This window comes from Lepidothrix coronata, unplaced genomic scaffold (genome assembly GCF_001604755.1).
Source record: "Lepidothrix coronata isolate B3197 unplaced genomic scaffold, Lepidothrix_coronata-1.0 Scaffold7, whole genome shotgun sequence".
Lineage (NCBI taxonomy): Eukaryota > Metazoa > Chordata > Aves > Passeriformes > Pipridae > Lepidothrix > Lepidothrix coronata.
Window position 1 is genome coordinate 9103356 of NW_016690187.1, and position 15880 is coordinate 9119235.

The window sequence follows — 15880 nt, forward strand, 5'->3', positions numbered from 1 at the left end:
GTTGACTCTTCCATAGTTCTTTTGCACATTGGTTTTATTTATTGTCAGAGGAAAAAGTTATTTCTCAGTTCCCCAGCCCCATGGGCCGAGTCTCCCTGCTGTGGTGAGGGCTGGTCTCCACGGCTCTGGTAGCTGGCCTGTGGTGGCCCAGGCCCACAGTACACTCGTGCCAGGTGCAGGACCCACAGACCCCCACATCTCCACAGCCCTGTGGCTCCCGGGCCATCACTCCACTGCAGCCACCTCCACGGGGATGTGCACACACAGAGCACAATTTCATGGACATTATTTATTTTAGAGACCATCCCAAAGGGCTGGCCCAGGTCCTGCTCGCAGCGGGGATCTGTGGCCGAGCGCAGGGTGGGCACTGTGGCCCCAAGCCCCGTCTCCCTTCTGCTCATTACCAGGTGGCACAAGGCCTGCGGGGCTAAGGAGGGAAAGGGCAGGTGGTGAGAGTGGGCTGTGGGTGCGAACATGTGGCCTTTGTTTTTAAGTGATGTTTGTCCAGCGTGCTGCCATGCCAGTGAGAGGTGAGGGGGCGTCATAGGCAGTCACAGGTGCCATAGCCTTGTGTTCTTGACTTAAATCCAGAATTCTGTCTGGGGTTTTTTGTGCCAAAGCTGCTGTCTGAGATAACAGGATTTAATCATAATTTTTCCATGTACATTTGTAGCTGTTTTAACTACATGTAATGTATCCTAAATACATTATTATTTAACAGCTCAAAATGCTTCCAAAGGAGCTATTCAAGTAGTTTCTGTAAATAACACACCTTTTAAAGTTATGTGGAATTCTTAATGTCATTTGGGGACTTCTCTTATGTTTCCTTAGGAAGAAAATGACTTCTCCAATCAGTATTTACCCGAAGAATTGAAATAGTACCATTTTCAGTTGTGCTAATTACCTCTTTATATGACCAATTATGTATTTGCTCATCTGAGATTTGGAGAGAGCTTCCCTGAAAGTCTTAACAGTCCTCAGAGGAAGGTGTAGCTATAAGAAATATTTTAAATGCAGGAGGATTGAAGGATCTGGCATATTTTACAATTTTCCCGCGTAGTACGTGTACGATACCAAACACTAGTGAGTAGGAATAATTGTGGATGAGCTCTGACTTCAGGAGCAGAGTATGTGAAGTGAACTGTAACTTCCCAGTGTTAAGCCTTCATTTTCAGCCTCACTCAACACTTACCTCTTCTGCAGCTCTCCAAATTTCTTAGAAGCCCCTTTGCTCCTCCTGCCTCTTCAAGCAAGAGCAACAGATGTTTCCTGTCTGTTTATTTGTGGAAGGCACCGAGCATTGGAGCAGAAATGGTCAAAACTTTGTTCTGTCCTGCTTATGAGTGAGATAGTGTGAAAAAACAAACTAAGGACTCTGCTCTTGAATATTGAACACATAAAAAGGGAGGCAGAGTTAACTGGCCTGATGTCACTGCAAGGGACCTTTGCATCTGAGAATGTTAAGGTAAAAGAGCTGTTTGTGGATGTCCCCTGTTCAGTCATCACACAGGTTTTTAAAACTGTGCAAGACTACATTATCCCATCTATATAACTTCATGCAATTAAACCTATAAAATTAGAAAAAATTCTCAGTTTTATAAAAATACATAATTAAATCTACAAATTCATAAATAATTTATTGCTTGCACAAAAGTTATATTCTTTTGTTTTGCTAAGTTTTTTGACAAAAATAAGTGATTGCCATATTAAAGCTCGGTTCAGTGTTATGCCACAAAAAATGAGTCAAGTGAAACACCTTTATTATTTTGAGTAAGGGCTGTGAATTTTCTTTCAATGTTCATGACTTTTCTCATGCTTTAGAAACAGGCTAGTTTTGAAGTTCAGCACCAAATACTGTAAGAAGATTGTAGATTTCAGAACCAGAGAATGTTAACAGCTGTAAAAGATTACAAAAAATTAATAGTTATCTAAGTTATAAAAAAGTCAACACCAACCCTCCCCCCAACACTTGGCATGTCAAATATAAACAGTTTCCAACCTGAGTGTTTAAAGACTAGTGTGTGCATGCAAAATGTGATTTGTTTTTCAAGTGCACCATTCAGCACATATTAGTGATCCCTGCGATTTAAAATGACATTTCTCTTTGAGGTATTTTAACCTGGGCTTAATCTGAGGAACACTCAAAGTATCAATAACTGGAAAATGCCACAGAGGCCAAAAGTTTTCTACTCTTTTCTTGTTTAGTTTCTTTGTTTGGCAGCACACTTTTTGATCTGTTCGTTTAGTGTGTGCAGACAATTTGTGCATAGCAGAGAAGTGAAATGTGAACCTGCAATCCCAAGACTTCAAAACCAGGCTGAGATACAGCTACTGTATTTGATGATTATCAGATAATGTGAGGCTTTGTTGTTTATAAAAGAGATCTTGTATCCATTGACATATATTCTTTGTATATGTAAACTTACTAAGGCAAATATATTATCACTTGTTACCTTAGATTAATATTTCTTGGAGCATGAAAGTTTTGCACATTTTGAGGAAGAAAAGGGTCCAAGGCTAATTACAAGCAAGCACTTGAGCGAGGAGAACTTACTTTCCTGATTCTCTTCAGCCAGGTAAGCATAAATACTCGCATGAGACTGTTAAACTATTTACGTCCATGCTGTTCTCTCTCATTCTTTTCATTTCAAGAAAGACTACAAAAAGCACACTAACAGCAGTCTTAAACATCTGTACAGTTATTTGGTTTATCTCAAAGACTGTGATGGAATCTTGTCCCCCTTGATGTTTAGTGGATGCAGAATTTCATTCAAGGTATTTGTTAGTTTGAGACAGTTGCTTTAATGGGAAGCATTCACCACATTTGGGTCAGAAGCGGACTGTTTCTGTCAGTCATCTCTGTCTTAACATTTTATTTTTCTGTCTCCTCCCTAGTATTTCTTTCCCATTACTTTTATCACTCTGGAGTCTTTCGTCTTTCTTCTCTCCCCGTATAAATAGTACATTTTTTTTAGCCTTTCTGGGCAATGTTTAGTTCTTACACATAAAAAATGTTATGCAGTAAATTATTGACTTTTGCTAGACTCCTCTTGATAAAATTTCTGCTGTTACTATCCAGGACTTCACCAAATTCTGGAATAGTTTTCTCTTCCTTTTTAAAAGACTCTTTAATTCAGAATATGACATGAACATGTGAGCATATTTGAAATGTTATGGTTCCAAATTTGTAGTTTACACCGCTGAAGAACCAAGTATCATCTGTGAGAGATCAGAATCCATCTCAGGCTCAGCTTGGCTGTCTGAGTATTCAGCCATATGAAATGGCCATTAATTTGAATGTTGTGATCATCTATGAAAAGAGAGATGGTTTTGACTGTCACAAACTTTATGGTTGGAAATCTGTTACATAAATAAAGCTGCATAGGGGAACAGAGGAGTACTGGCTACAAAGGCAGCCCAAAAAAGCAAACCGTGATCTACCAGCTTAGAAATCTGCTAATTGCTGTTGCAGAATGGGACTATTTTTGAAACTATAAAAGCACAGAGACACAGCAAGCAAATAATAGATTCGGTACTCTCATGGAAATAAAATATTTCTGAAATGGAGGCTTCTATATCCACACTGAAGAGAATGAAAAACCAGGACAATGCACAAGGATAGCAAAACTCTTCAGTTTAAAGGAAATCATATAAGAATCCTAGTCTTCCCTAATAGAAAGAAGGAAAAAAAGTTTCAAGAATGTTATATGATTATTAAGAAAGAAAAAGAAAGTTAAGAGGAAAGTAGTTTTCTGTATAATTTTGAGTTTCTTATATAATAGGGTTTTTCTGGTTTTCTACTTTTTTCATGCTGTCTCTATCTTAGATTCAGTTATGTTCTGACTTCTTTATACTTGGTTTGGCCTTGCTGGAAAGAAGTTAAATGGCATGGTCAGCCCACACATCTATTACAGAGATTCTGGCTAAACCTTTTTTAAATGCATGTCAGAAATAGACTTTGAAAGAAAAGGTGGAGCTACCTGAAAAATGGTGTTCGTTCCAAGAACATGGATAGGGGGAATGCTTATATAATGAGAGAAAAAATGTAGCAGCTTTGTCTCTGGCAGCAAAAATGGAGAAAAGAAGCTGATGGAAACAAATTGCTAGATGAAATAAAAAAATATTTGGCAAAGAAGCAGAGGAACACAGATTCTGAAAGAACCCTCAAACAGCTTACTATCCTTAGAGGCCAATTAAACCTGAATCAGTCAGGAAAGACAGAAAGAGCCCTCCTCAGGCTTAATGAAAATTTATATCAGGCAAAATAAAGCCCTGAGATTATTGGCATATAAGGCGTAGAATGCTAAGAGAAACAAGCTAGCTTGGCTATTAATGATACCAGGGTGGTATTTACATTTAAAACAAAATAAATTTGTACCGTCTTTGAAGGTTTTCTGTGTCCATCTGTGTGTTAACAAAAAATCAGCTCCAGCTGACAAAATAGTCTATGTAATGAAGCAAATATGCCCCCAGGTTCCAGCTGCCCAAATCACCATTTGAAGCCATCTGAGTAAGAAACAAAGTAGAAAATATTGTCAGAAAAATGTCAGCTAGCCCAGAGATTGTGTCTTTTAAATACTTCTAAACACCTTACTTAGCAACTTGTAATAGCAATCACTATGCTTTTAAAGACTTGTCAGCCTTTGCTTTTGGAAGCTGATACATTGCTTATCAAGATCTTGCTAAAGCATCTGTGTTAACTGTCATTGTTGTACAGTATATTAGAAAGATATAATCATCAGCATAAACCTGTTTTATAGTAGGGTCACCAGTTACTCAAAATAGTAGACAAAGCTCTGTGTCTCTTGCCCCATGTCCCCATACCTTGGACCTCCTGCAGCTATTTAAAGAGTGTGGCAATTGAAGGCTATTTTACTAGCATACCACTTCACACAAAAGGAAGTTTACGTGGGAGACTCATATTCTAATTCTCCCTATAAATCTCCCTAAAGAGTCAAATACAAAAATAAATTGGAGAGATTTGTAACTCAGAGTTAAAATCAATACTTCTCAAATTTCCACTCTTCAGACATATAATTTTAGCATCCTTAAATGAAGCATATACCAAACCCCATGTGACTGCGGTCTTAGCTGTCTTGAAAGTCAGTTGTAGTCTAGGTTGGTAGACACTACCGACTCTCTCCTTTCACAGGGTACTCATATCATAGTGAAAAGTTTCAAATAGACTCTTCACTTAGAATTTTTAAGAGGCAGGATCTAAACACCCCAAATTACAAAAGGCAAAAGGAACCAATGAATAATTTATATTTGATCTAGAAATAAATATCCAAATTAGATTCCATATTTTATTGATTAGCTTTCTTAGGGGCAGGGAAAAGCCTCTGCATATGGGCTCAATAGAGAAGATTAGTCATCATCCACAGGCTTTTTTTTGTGGTTTGCATAGGATTTCCCATATTTTCTCACTATTTCTTTCACAATTCAATGGCAAAATTTTGAAACATTTCTTGACCAATTCCTGCATGCTTTAGGGTAATCCATCTTATCCCTCTTTTTCTACATCTATCTGTTGAAGTACTTCCTATGGATATACAATGCTCTAATTGCTTTTCATGCTGTACAGTTTCTGATACTCTTAGAAATAATATATAATTTTAAAACTATTTTTAAAGATTGAGAATGTACATATATCACTGTATACAAGTAAAAAAATCAAAATTGGAATAAATTTTATTTGTTGCTTAATTTCTCTGTAGTAAAAACTTATTCTAATCCTTTTTACTTTATTGATAAGAACTCTCAACTACTTGGAAGTTGAGATATAAGCTAGGTCTGGGTGCATTTTAGTCACCTGTTAGGATGTTTGATGATCACCAAAACTTTGGTATTCCTCATAACTGAGACTGTTTCTCAAACTGTCTTAAGTCCTTGTAGAATGCACTGAACCAGCTTTCTCCTTTTAACAGCTGGCTTGCCTTATGTAAGTACCTCCAGTAAGGTGTGAATCAATGCTATCCCTCATGGATATTTTCGTTGCAATCCCAAGTGCTTCCTTCCATGTATAGGCATTTGACAGAGTACATTAGTCCTGCAATAAGGCATGTCAACTAATGACTTTGTAATAGGAACTGTGTATGTCCTGTCACAAAACAGACAGAACATACAGAATATAAATTGACTCTTTGTATGTGAACAGGTGGAGTGCAAGGTGGAGGTTAAATGTATGCTACCATGTTATCTTGGTGTTTGTACTGTCATTGTAGATCTCTTATATTTTCCCCCCATCATCTCCCAGATTCACATTTTAGAACCTAAATTATGTCCCTGCATTTGACTTACTGACAGATTCTACTTGATGTTTCTTCCAACTGAAACAATTACAATGCTTGGCCACACGCAGTACCTGAGGATGTGCAAACCTATGTGAAAATGTATTTTGAAAAGCAGCAAAGTAAAGCAATCTTCTTGAAGAACTTATTTACCTTTCCCCTAATAGCTGGGAACCATGGATGGAATTGAAGTACTCATTCTCTGTACTGTAGCTGGTTATCGGTATGACAAGAAGACACATACAAAATTATCATAACACTTTTTTGTTTAGTTTAGTGAAATTGAATTAAGGCTTTCGTTTGTTTTTATAAAGAAACTGTAGGGTTTTTTCCTTGATTTTTTTCACATGATGACCAGTGACACATGGCAACAGTACTAAGGCTATGTCTGCTGTATTATAAATATACCAAGGCAGCAATTGTCCTGTAGGACTAGAATAAAGAAGTTTATATCCATATATATATGAAAATTATAGATAGAATATGTATGTAAAACTTGGGTGGCAAGGACTAATTTTGTTCCTGAGATATAAATTTGAAAGGGAAATGCTAAAGACCTGCAAGTGGTTGCAAAATATTCAGATCCAGGACAGATTATTATTTTTATCTTATTCACCCCTCTAGAATTCCCAAAGGAAGAAGATCCCAATTTGGGGCTTGTTTGTTTTTTTATTTTACTCCACAATCTAAACAGTTCACCTTTCTCTTAGGCCTCATCACAGAGTTGCATAAAGTCCATTAAATGAAGTTCCTTGGGAAAAATGAAGATATGGAGGAAGACAAGTACTTAGTAAGGGGAGGTAAGAGTTAAGGCCTGGGACCACAGAACAGCTGGAATATGTTAGTTTTACAGGAAGGCAGCCTGGAGAGGGAGTGTGAACTGCCAGCAGGTGGCTGGGAATGGCTGAATAACTCAGTGGTGGAACTGGAAGAGAGTTCTGCCTCTTACTGTGATGACTCGGCCAACTTCAGCCTGTTTTTCTTTATAACAGGGGACCTTTGTCAAAGCCCATTAAAGTAAATTTAGCATTTCCTTTAAATAGAATAGGTTCTGGATCTGGCCCCTGCTTGTTTTGACACTGTTTTTGTTCGCTCTGTCTCTTAAAACTTTACCTTATTCTTTCTCTGATGAGGAAAAGAAAGCTGGTTGACTGCTAGACAGGCTTCAAAGGGTGAGACACTGATATGTCCCTTGGACAGACTGCCTCCAAGTCAAGCAGACACTGTTTTGTTAAGAGAAGCTGCAGCAGACAAGTCTGGGAAGAAAGGTCTGCTGGGGTTTCCCTTCTGCATCAAGGAAAGTTATGCTGACAAAGAGAGCTGCTCTTACCACAGTGATGCTTTGCTGTGCTTTGCAGTACTGGTCAATGTCCTCCAGAAGTTCTGGTCATAAAGTGGGCTTTGCTCTGGGTGGCACTATACAAACACAAGAAGCTGGCCCTGCCCAAAAGTCCTTGCAGTGTAGGTATAACCAGGAAGCAGAAGACCCAGTGGCAGTGCGGGGCTGAGAGTGTAGCACAGCAGTTTTCTCAGCATTTAATTGGCACAGTGTAAGAGAAAGTTTGAAGGAAGGATCTGAAGGTAACACTATCCTTTACAGGTATTTCTGAAAATCTCCTCTCAAGTGTGAAGAGCAGTGTAGGCTAAGGTATATGTGTTATTATTTGACCATCCAACAGGATGGCATTTGGGCAGGATTTGAAGAAACAATACTGGAATAACTAAGATGTGAGATGATAAGAGTTTGGAGAAGAGTTTTACCTACATGGGTGTGTGGGAAAACTACCTCATGCACTAAGCAGTAAGGTTCTGTAATCTTTGTACATAGCTATTAGGAGAGGATCTATAGAGAGGTCTAAGTTGAAGATGATATCTGAATTGTGTGTTCGAGTGATCATAAGGATGGCAGTATTACAACAGGAGACCCTGTGCAAGGATAACTTGAAGAGAGAGAAGGTAGTAGAGAATAACAACTCTATTTCAGCCATACTGATCATCAGCTAGTGATCCAGAGAGAGCTGTCACAGAAAGATGCAGATAGTGGGGAACTGAAGTAGTTTGTGTTGGCACATGTACACTAGAGGGATTTATATTTGAAGTCAAGAGAGGTGGTTTTTAAGGTGGGGTTGGGGAAGACTAACCAAGGACAGAATCCCAAAGAAGTTGCAGTGTAGGTGTGAGATTAGAGGCTTCAGATGCAGACAGGGGAGCACAAGGAAACAAAACACTTGACAGAAAGCTGGCAAACTGGAAGGCATAATCACAGGGATTTCTTCACACAGCCCCTGCAAAGGTGCGCAGATATTAAAAGTAAAAGAAAATGTTAAACCTCAACTCAAGAAAGACCAGTGTATCAAGAAGAGTGTTGCTGACTGTTGATGCTGACTAAGTCAGGGGTGGGGTACATCAGAAAAAAATTCAGGCAGAAGAGATGAAACAACTTTAGAAAGTATATACCAAGATCATATGAAGCTGAACGTACTGAGTGTTGGTGGTAGTTAGGAAAATGTTCTACAGAGATTATGAGAAGGCTTTTTACAGACAAGATCTTAAAATTTGAAGGAACAAACTACAGCTAGAAATCCAATTCCCTCGTAAATTAAACACTCGTCACTAATGTAATCTGTATTTCTTTACATGGCTATATCCTTGTTGTTATATTTTACTGTGTCTTTGTTACTTTCCCAGAGTAGTATGTAGAATGTTCAGATTTTTGCTAAGACTCAGCATTTATTAATCTTGGTGTTTTGCCAATAAAAATATCTACTTTTTCAGCTTTATGTTCTTGTAAGTGGACAAAAGAAATGACATCTGAGAATTTACAGAGAGGTGTTTAATAGAATATATGGTTGAGAATTGATAGTTATTTTTGTTACAACTAGCCAAAATTTTTGTTGCAAGATACAATCAATTGAAACAATAGCACTGTACTCCAATGAAATTGTAGTTATCCAGTAGAGGCATTGGCTATCTTATATTTTAACAAAATATTCAGTACAGATTGCTTTCTAAGAGGAAAACCCAGTAACCTATTACAAAATAATTTTGTAAAATGTAAAATGATAAGCTGCTTGGCATTTCTGATCAGGCAAACTACTGCTTTAAACTCATGTATAGATAATGAACTAGCAGTCTGCATAAGAGCTTTCATGACAGTAAGATAATAAACACTGAACTGACATAGATAAATTGGCATGAGTTGAACAAAAAAAACCCTGTCAAATTATCATTTTGATTAGGATGGTGTATTTGATTATAATGAAAACAAATGTGCTGGTGGCTCCTTGCAGCAGTAATTTTGCTGTCCAAGATGACAGAGTTAGTTCTGAGAAACTTTTTAATTGTTTTATCCACATAATGGCATACTGATCACTTTTATGTCACTGGGCAAGGAAATAATCTCAACAACAAAAGCTAGATTTCATACCAGAGGTACCACTTTTATATTTAATTCTTTGTTTGTGGCAGTACAAATGAAAATAGTTGTATAGCACAATGGCTGGCACGGTGGAATCCATATTGTCCCTGTTTTTGAACTGGATAGGAGAAGATAGAGAGAATATGTACATATAAATTACTTGTGTTTAAAACAAAAATTTTTGCAGGACCCTTGATAGTGTGGCTATGTAAAATACTTCCCTTGAACTGTTCAGAGGGTCTGCAAACGATTAGTGGTTTCACTGTAGTTCCGCAGGATTCTCCTCAGTGTCTCAGCAGATGCTTGTTGCCACCTATGTCCCTGACCACTATGGATGCTGTTGTATGAATCAGAGCTTCATTCCCAAATGTATCAGAGTTATCCAGGTGAGGAGTCCAAGTGGCTGGATGACGGAGCCACATCAACATTTTGTGTATTGTTTGCAACAGAAGCAGATCTGCTCAAATCTTTGTTTTATAGCTTAATTAGCTCTGGTTAAATCTTTACTTTAGGGTTGCACTGGGCGTCTCTAAACTCAGTGCCTGAAACAGGAAAAGAGACGGTGTCTGTCTCGGGTTTTTGTGAGCAGCACTACATCATATAAAGATCAGTGACTTGAACTGTGTAGCCTATTGATCATACACCTGAATTAAGTCTGTTATCTTTTTATCATACTTAGGAGGGTGAAAGTTACAGGTGACCATACAGATAATAAAAATAATAAGAAACAAATTACCCTAGTTTCATAAACTTATGTTAAAAATTAAGGTAGCAAAGGGCCATGATTTTTTTTATACAGTGTATACTCATTTGGAAAACACAGGAAAATATTTTGGAGTATATATGGAGAGAAAGTGCACTGCTTGATATCTCATTTCACTAAATATTTCAGATATTTTTCTCAAAACCACGGGTGATTATATTTATTTGATTTAATTTCGAAAAATGTTTTGCTTATGCTATACCTTTCTTTGGTTTTAGTAATCTCAGAAGCTGAAGAGACTGACCAGTTTTTTTGTCCTTTAACATGTTACATTGCTACTGAAACTTTCCAACACTGAACATTTCACTGATTCCCTTTTCTCTGCCATCTGTCTGATCTGGCCTCTTTCCAAATAATACTGCTTTCCTAGTGGATACGGTTGTCCTGGTACAAGAGTTTTCAGTCAGAGTAAGGAAAATTCACATTGTGTTCAGTTTTTTCTTTGATAGTATATATAAATATTGAATGGCCATGTACACTTGCAGTTTGTAGATTCTAAGATGCACACAAGAAAAAAACTTGTTTGTCATAAACTCTGACTTATGCTCTGCTTTATTGAAAACCTGACACTCACTGTTAAAAATATTTGTGTTTTCTGTCATTATGTTCTGTGTTAGTATGTTTATTTTGACAATTACTTTATTACAATATCTGAAGAATGGATGTTTTGAAATCTGGCTGTCTGGTTAAAAAACGTAAAGTTCCAGATTATACACAACCTTGCAGAAGTGTTAATTCAACATTTTGGAAACAATTGTCTTATCTTAGAAGCTCAACATTAAATGTCTTAGGAATGATAGTATATTTTAGAAGCTGAGCACCATGTGCCATTTAATGGATTTTCAAGTTGGGCACAAAATCACAAATCTCTTCTTGACCAATATCTTAAGAATTTTAGATTTATTTAAATTATATGCTGTCATCATATATTGCTTTAGGTATTACATCATATCTAAGGACATCAATAGAGAAATTAGATCCCACAGATCTAAGAAAATGCAATGCATCATTAAAAATACATATGAAAAAGCATTGTATTTTTACGTGCACAAGTGCATTAACTGTTGAAAAGGTGGAGAGGTCTCATTTCCCCTTCTTCCTTTATGCTAGAATCACTTTCATGCTAGTAATTAAATAGTGCGTTTTATAGTGAGCAATAGTAATAAAAACCCATCAGATACTGACAACTTCTTTCAAGAGGAGCATATTACATTATATTCTGAACTATGTAGATCATCTCTGAGCAGTGGTAGAATTTCTTGTCAAACAATTAACGCTGAGTATTCCAGAATATATCTCACAAGCTTTTTTTTTTTTTTTTTTGCTATTATATGCTCTCTCTCACATTTAAGGGAGAACACTTCGAACACTTCACTTTTTCTTTAAGAGAGAGAAATGTTTCAGGTTATCTGTAGTCCAGGTTTCAAGAAGTGATTTTCATCCATTCGACTGAAAGACTGAACCTTTGGCTTTCAGGATCTATCGCTGTGTCAGCATCACTTCCAAACTCTTGACTAGGAGCTTGAAACAACTGTCTTCTCAGGTAGCAAGCTCCAGGGTTAACTCTGAATCCTGTGCGTGCTGGGACAAGACGTTGGGAGTTCAGTCAGTGGTTTGAGGATACACATGGAGGGTAACTCAAAGGTGTTGGCACTATTTAAGTCTTCCCTAGGCCATAACTTGAAGACTTGCATTTGATTTACACAAAGGCCCTTTTCCAGTACCCTGGCAGTACAAAGGTTGCATTTGCTTAGCCTGTTCTGAACTGGAATTGTGGGAGTAGTGAATGTAAGCACGTGTTCATCTTTTGACCTGTGCTGATACACTGAAAGAATGGTTGGTAACTGGCATAAGGAGATTCAGGAGTGGCTGAAATCAAGGCAGCCAAGGACAACAATTTCACTCCAAAGACAGATAAAACTGATAAAACTCATATGTTAAATTACTTCCTACTGAGTCTCTACCTTGATAATGTCTCCTGGGAGAAATAGAAAATATTAATTTTCTGGGTTTCATCTGCAATTCTAGAATGTATATTTTCTACCCTCATGTAGTTTTTTGTAACAAGACAACTCTTTCTTCTCTTTTGGGAGTGAATGTGTTCAGTACAAAAAGCAATTATTTTTTAGTTTATTTATAAGTTTATCAGTTTTTCCAGTGTTACTGTGAGTTATTAATACACTGTCTGAAAGATTTAATTTTTTTCCCCAGTGATCAGCATTCAATGTAACTGTCTGGAATTGTATCTGTATTTCATTTTGTGCCATTATGATATTGGTTTACTGTATTTTCTTTACTAAGCAGACACTCAGCACCTAACTCATAGTGCAGGGTGTAGCTTTACAACCAGATGATATTTATTACTGTGGTAAGCTATTTGAAAAAAGAACCCCAGACTCTAACTTGCATGAAAATGAACATATTCTCATGTAAATTCCTAAAGAGGAAACTGGCAGAATTAACAAGTATGAAAAAGTATCGCTCTCTTCACCAAAGTTTGCCCAAAGGCTGGGAAGCAGCTGAATTACTGGATAATATTAATATCTTGGTTTTACTGTGAAACAGATGTATGCTGCCTGATCTTTTTCCTGTGGGAAAAAAAGAACACATAACAACAACAATCACAGTGCCCCTCCTTCTGCCCCAAACTTAGCATTTTATATATGTTAGATATAAATAAACTGTGATTTTTTTTTTAAACTTCAGCTAGCAACTTTGTCATCAATTCTTGTGAGATGAGAATCAGGCCTTGTTATTTAATTACATGAATGTGGTCAGAAAACAGTCTTTCTGACCAGAAAGTGGAAATAGGATTGTGATGTTGAATATATGGTTTTGTTGCAAGCAGTGTTTTTTCTATTAACACTGTTGACCCTGAGCCCTGATTTTGTAGACACATAACTTGGTTGCTAAAAATAGGAAAATAGGCTTATGTATGTAATTTATTTTAAAATGTTTAGGTCTTTTTTTTATGGAAGAGAGAGAGATATTTGGAGAGGGGGAAATATGGATCACGGTATTTGTAACAAATGCAAAATGTTTACTAATACTAGTTGCTTTTGTAGACTTTTAATTTCCAAATAAATTTGAAAAGTGGTTAGTTTGTAGCACTGGACTTATTTTATTGTTCTGTCGTTCCTGGCAGTGTTTAGAGCATGATCATTCCAAATTTCAAGAGGAAGAAAGAGAATTACTGCCAGTGATTGCCATCTTACGGCCTCTGCAAACCTGGGTGAGTATGCTTGCTCCATGAAGAGTCTATGTACGAGGAACTACCTTTGCCTTGTAGAGTGTTCTTCTAGTAGAGATGTAATAGCTATAATAACCTCAAAACTGTTGTCTGAATGGTCTTGTTTCCCTGTTCTTTTTCTTTCATGCCAGCATCACCACTGTTGGAGCTCTCTAGAGCACAGCTGCAGCATGACCCACAGTGTTTCTGCCTCCAGTGTTCATTGTTGCCCCTCCATGGTAGAACTCAGAACCTGTTAATCAGTTTGAGGTGCCTCAGCAAAGCTGGCATACCTCCTAAAATCTGGCCATACAACTAAGCCTATGCCTTTCCATATGAATGGCTCCTTCAAAGCCAGTAGGACCGCTCAGAGAGGCTAAAGCTCAGCATGTGGGTCAGCATTGTTAGTGTATATCTTCCCCTTTTGGAAATGGCTATGTGGATTTGTGTTTTGAAATGCTCTGAAAGAGAAGCCCCTCCCACGCTAGAGCCACGAAAATATTCCAGATAGCAAAGACAGCAGAACATGTCAGTCATGCTACCCTTGCACTACCCAGACATCTGTGAAAATTTCATGCTTGTGTGAGCAGATTCTGCAAAGGGCTGAATTTGGCTGTATATCTTTGAGGGAATACTTCATTTTCCCTGCTGTGCCTGCCTGTTATATGCTTTTAATTGTCCTTGGTATTTGGGGGAAAAATAAAAGGCACAAATTAAATAAAATGTGTAAACAACAGGAGAGGGCAGGCTTAAACTGACAAAAAGCAAAAAAATCAGACTAGCTGTAAACCTGGAAACACTGTTCCCAACTCCTAGCGTGTGCAGGAAATGCAGCACATATGGCACATGGAATCACCTGGAGCCAGGCCTCTTTGTTGCACCTTGGCATAGGAGAGCAGGAACAAAGCAGGGGTGCAGATTTTAACCCTCAGGTGCCTGGTGTCTGGTAAGGATCAGCTTAAGCCTGTTCTTGTACTTGGCTTCCCGTTTACAAATATGTGATGTTAATAACAGAATCATTACTGAATGATCTCTTTTGTACTTAAACATGGATAGCAGTACATTTTTATTGGTTAAAACCTTTCAATATAATTCTTTCTAGTCTGTAAGAAATGCATATGGATGTAATAGTATCCTTTCTTATAGAAAACTTGAATTTTATTATAATGACACTTCATTTATGATGCTCCTTGCAAAAGCTGTTTCTGATATTATGCTTTTAAGTGAGCTTCTCAGTGTTCCTTACAATCATTAATGAATCAGACTTTAGATAAAGACAGTGTAGGTATGGCAGCATATCATTATACAGGGGAGTAGAGTGAAGCATGAGGATGTAAATATTTACTACATCTTGCATGATGTTGAGGAAAAGATAGCTCTAAGAGTAGGATGATGTTTTTTACTGTTCATTGTGTACTTATCATAAAAAAAAATCTTTGAAAAATTCAAACCTTTCCTAACTTCTGCTTAACATTGGCAAAAATGTTTGTCTGGAAGAAAACTAAAGCAAAATGAAAAAAAAATCAGAACATCTGATATTAAGGATTCATTCTGGTTTGGTTTTGGTTGGTTGGTTGGTTGGTTGGTTTTGTTTTCTTAAAAAGGTTTCTTTGGGTTTTTTTTGTGGTTTTGGTTTTTTGTTTGGTTGGTTAGTTTGGTTTTCGGCTTATTTTTTGGTATGGCATTTTTAATTTATTTGGAAAAAAAAATATAAAAATCTTCAGAAGGATAGAAGAATACCTGCAGATTGATGCCAATCCATGGGATATTTTTACACAAGACATCCTCCTCAAAACCCCAAAAGCTGCTACATCTGCCTCCTTTCCTGCTCTAGAAATTTGTTTCATTTGTTCAACTTACTCTACTACAGATCACTGTGATACCACTAAGTATGTGCCCTGAATGTTATAGTAATGCACATGCATCTCTGGTCAGTTTGTCTGTCAAGACTTATATGTTTTTCTGTATTTCATGCACTTCTAGAACAAAATGGATATTAATTCACAGATTATTATACATCAAGCATTGTAGAGCAAAACAATTGTTACTCTTTTTTTTTTTTTCAGGGGCATCATCACTATCACAGGCTGATATTGCACAGCTATATGATCAACTGGAATCTTATTTTGAAATAGAGAAGTGCAAGATTTCAAACTTACGGGTATAATTGTATGTATTTT

General features: G+C 37.2%; 1 long non-coding RNA gene across 1 annotated transcript; it reads left to right on the forward strand.

The window, feature by feature from the left end:
• Positions 1–1214: 1214 nt before the first annotated feature.
• On the forward strand, positions 1215–15869 carry LOC108507331. The gene is made up of 5 exons (XR_001878088.1): positions 1215–1465; positions 2459–2576; positions 7001–7090; positions 13617–13703; positions 15767–15869. It is a non-coding gene; the product is annotated as an uncharacterized LOC108507331 (long non-coding RNA).
• The last annotated feature ends 11 nt before the right edge of the window (positions 15870–15880 follow it).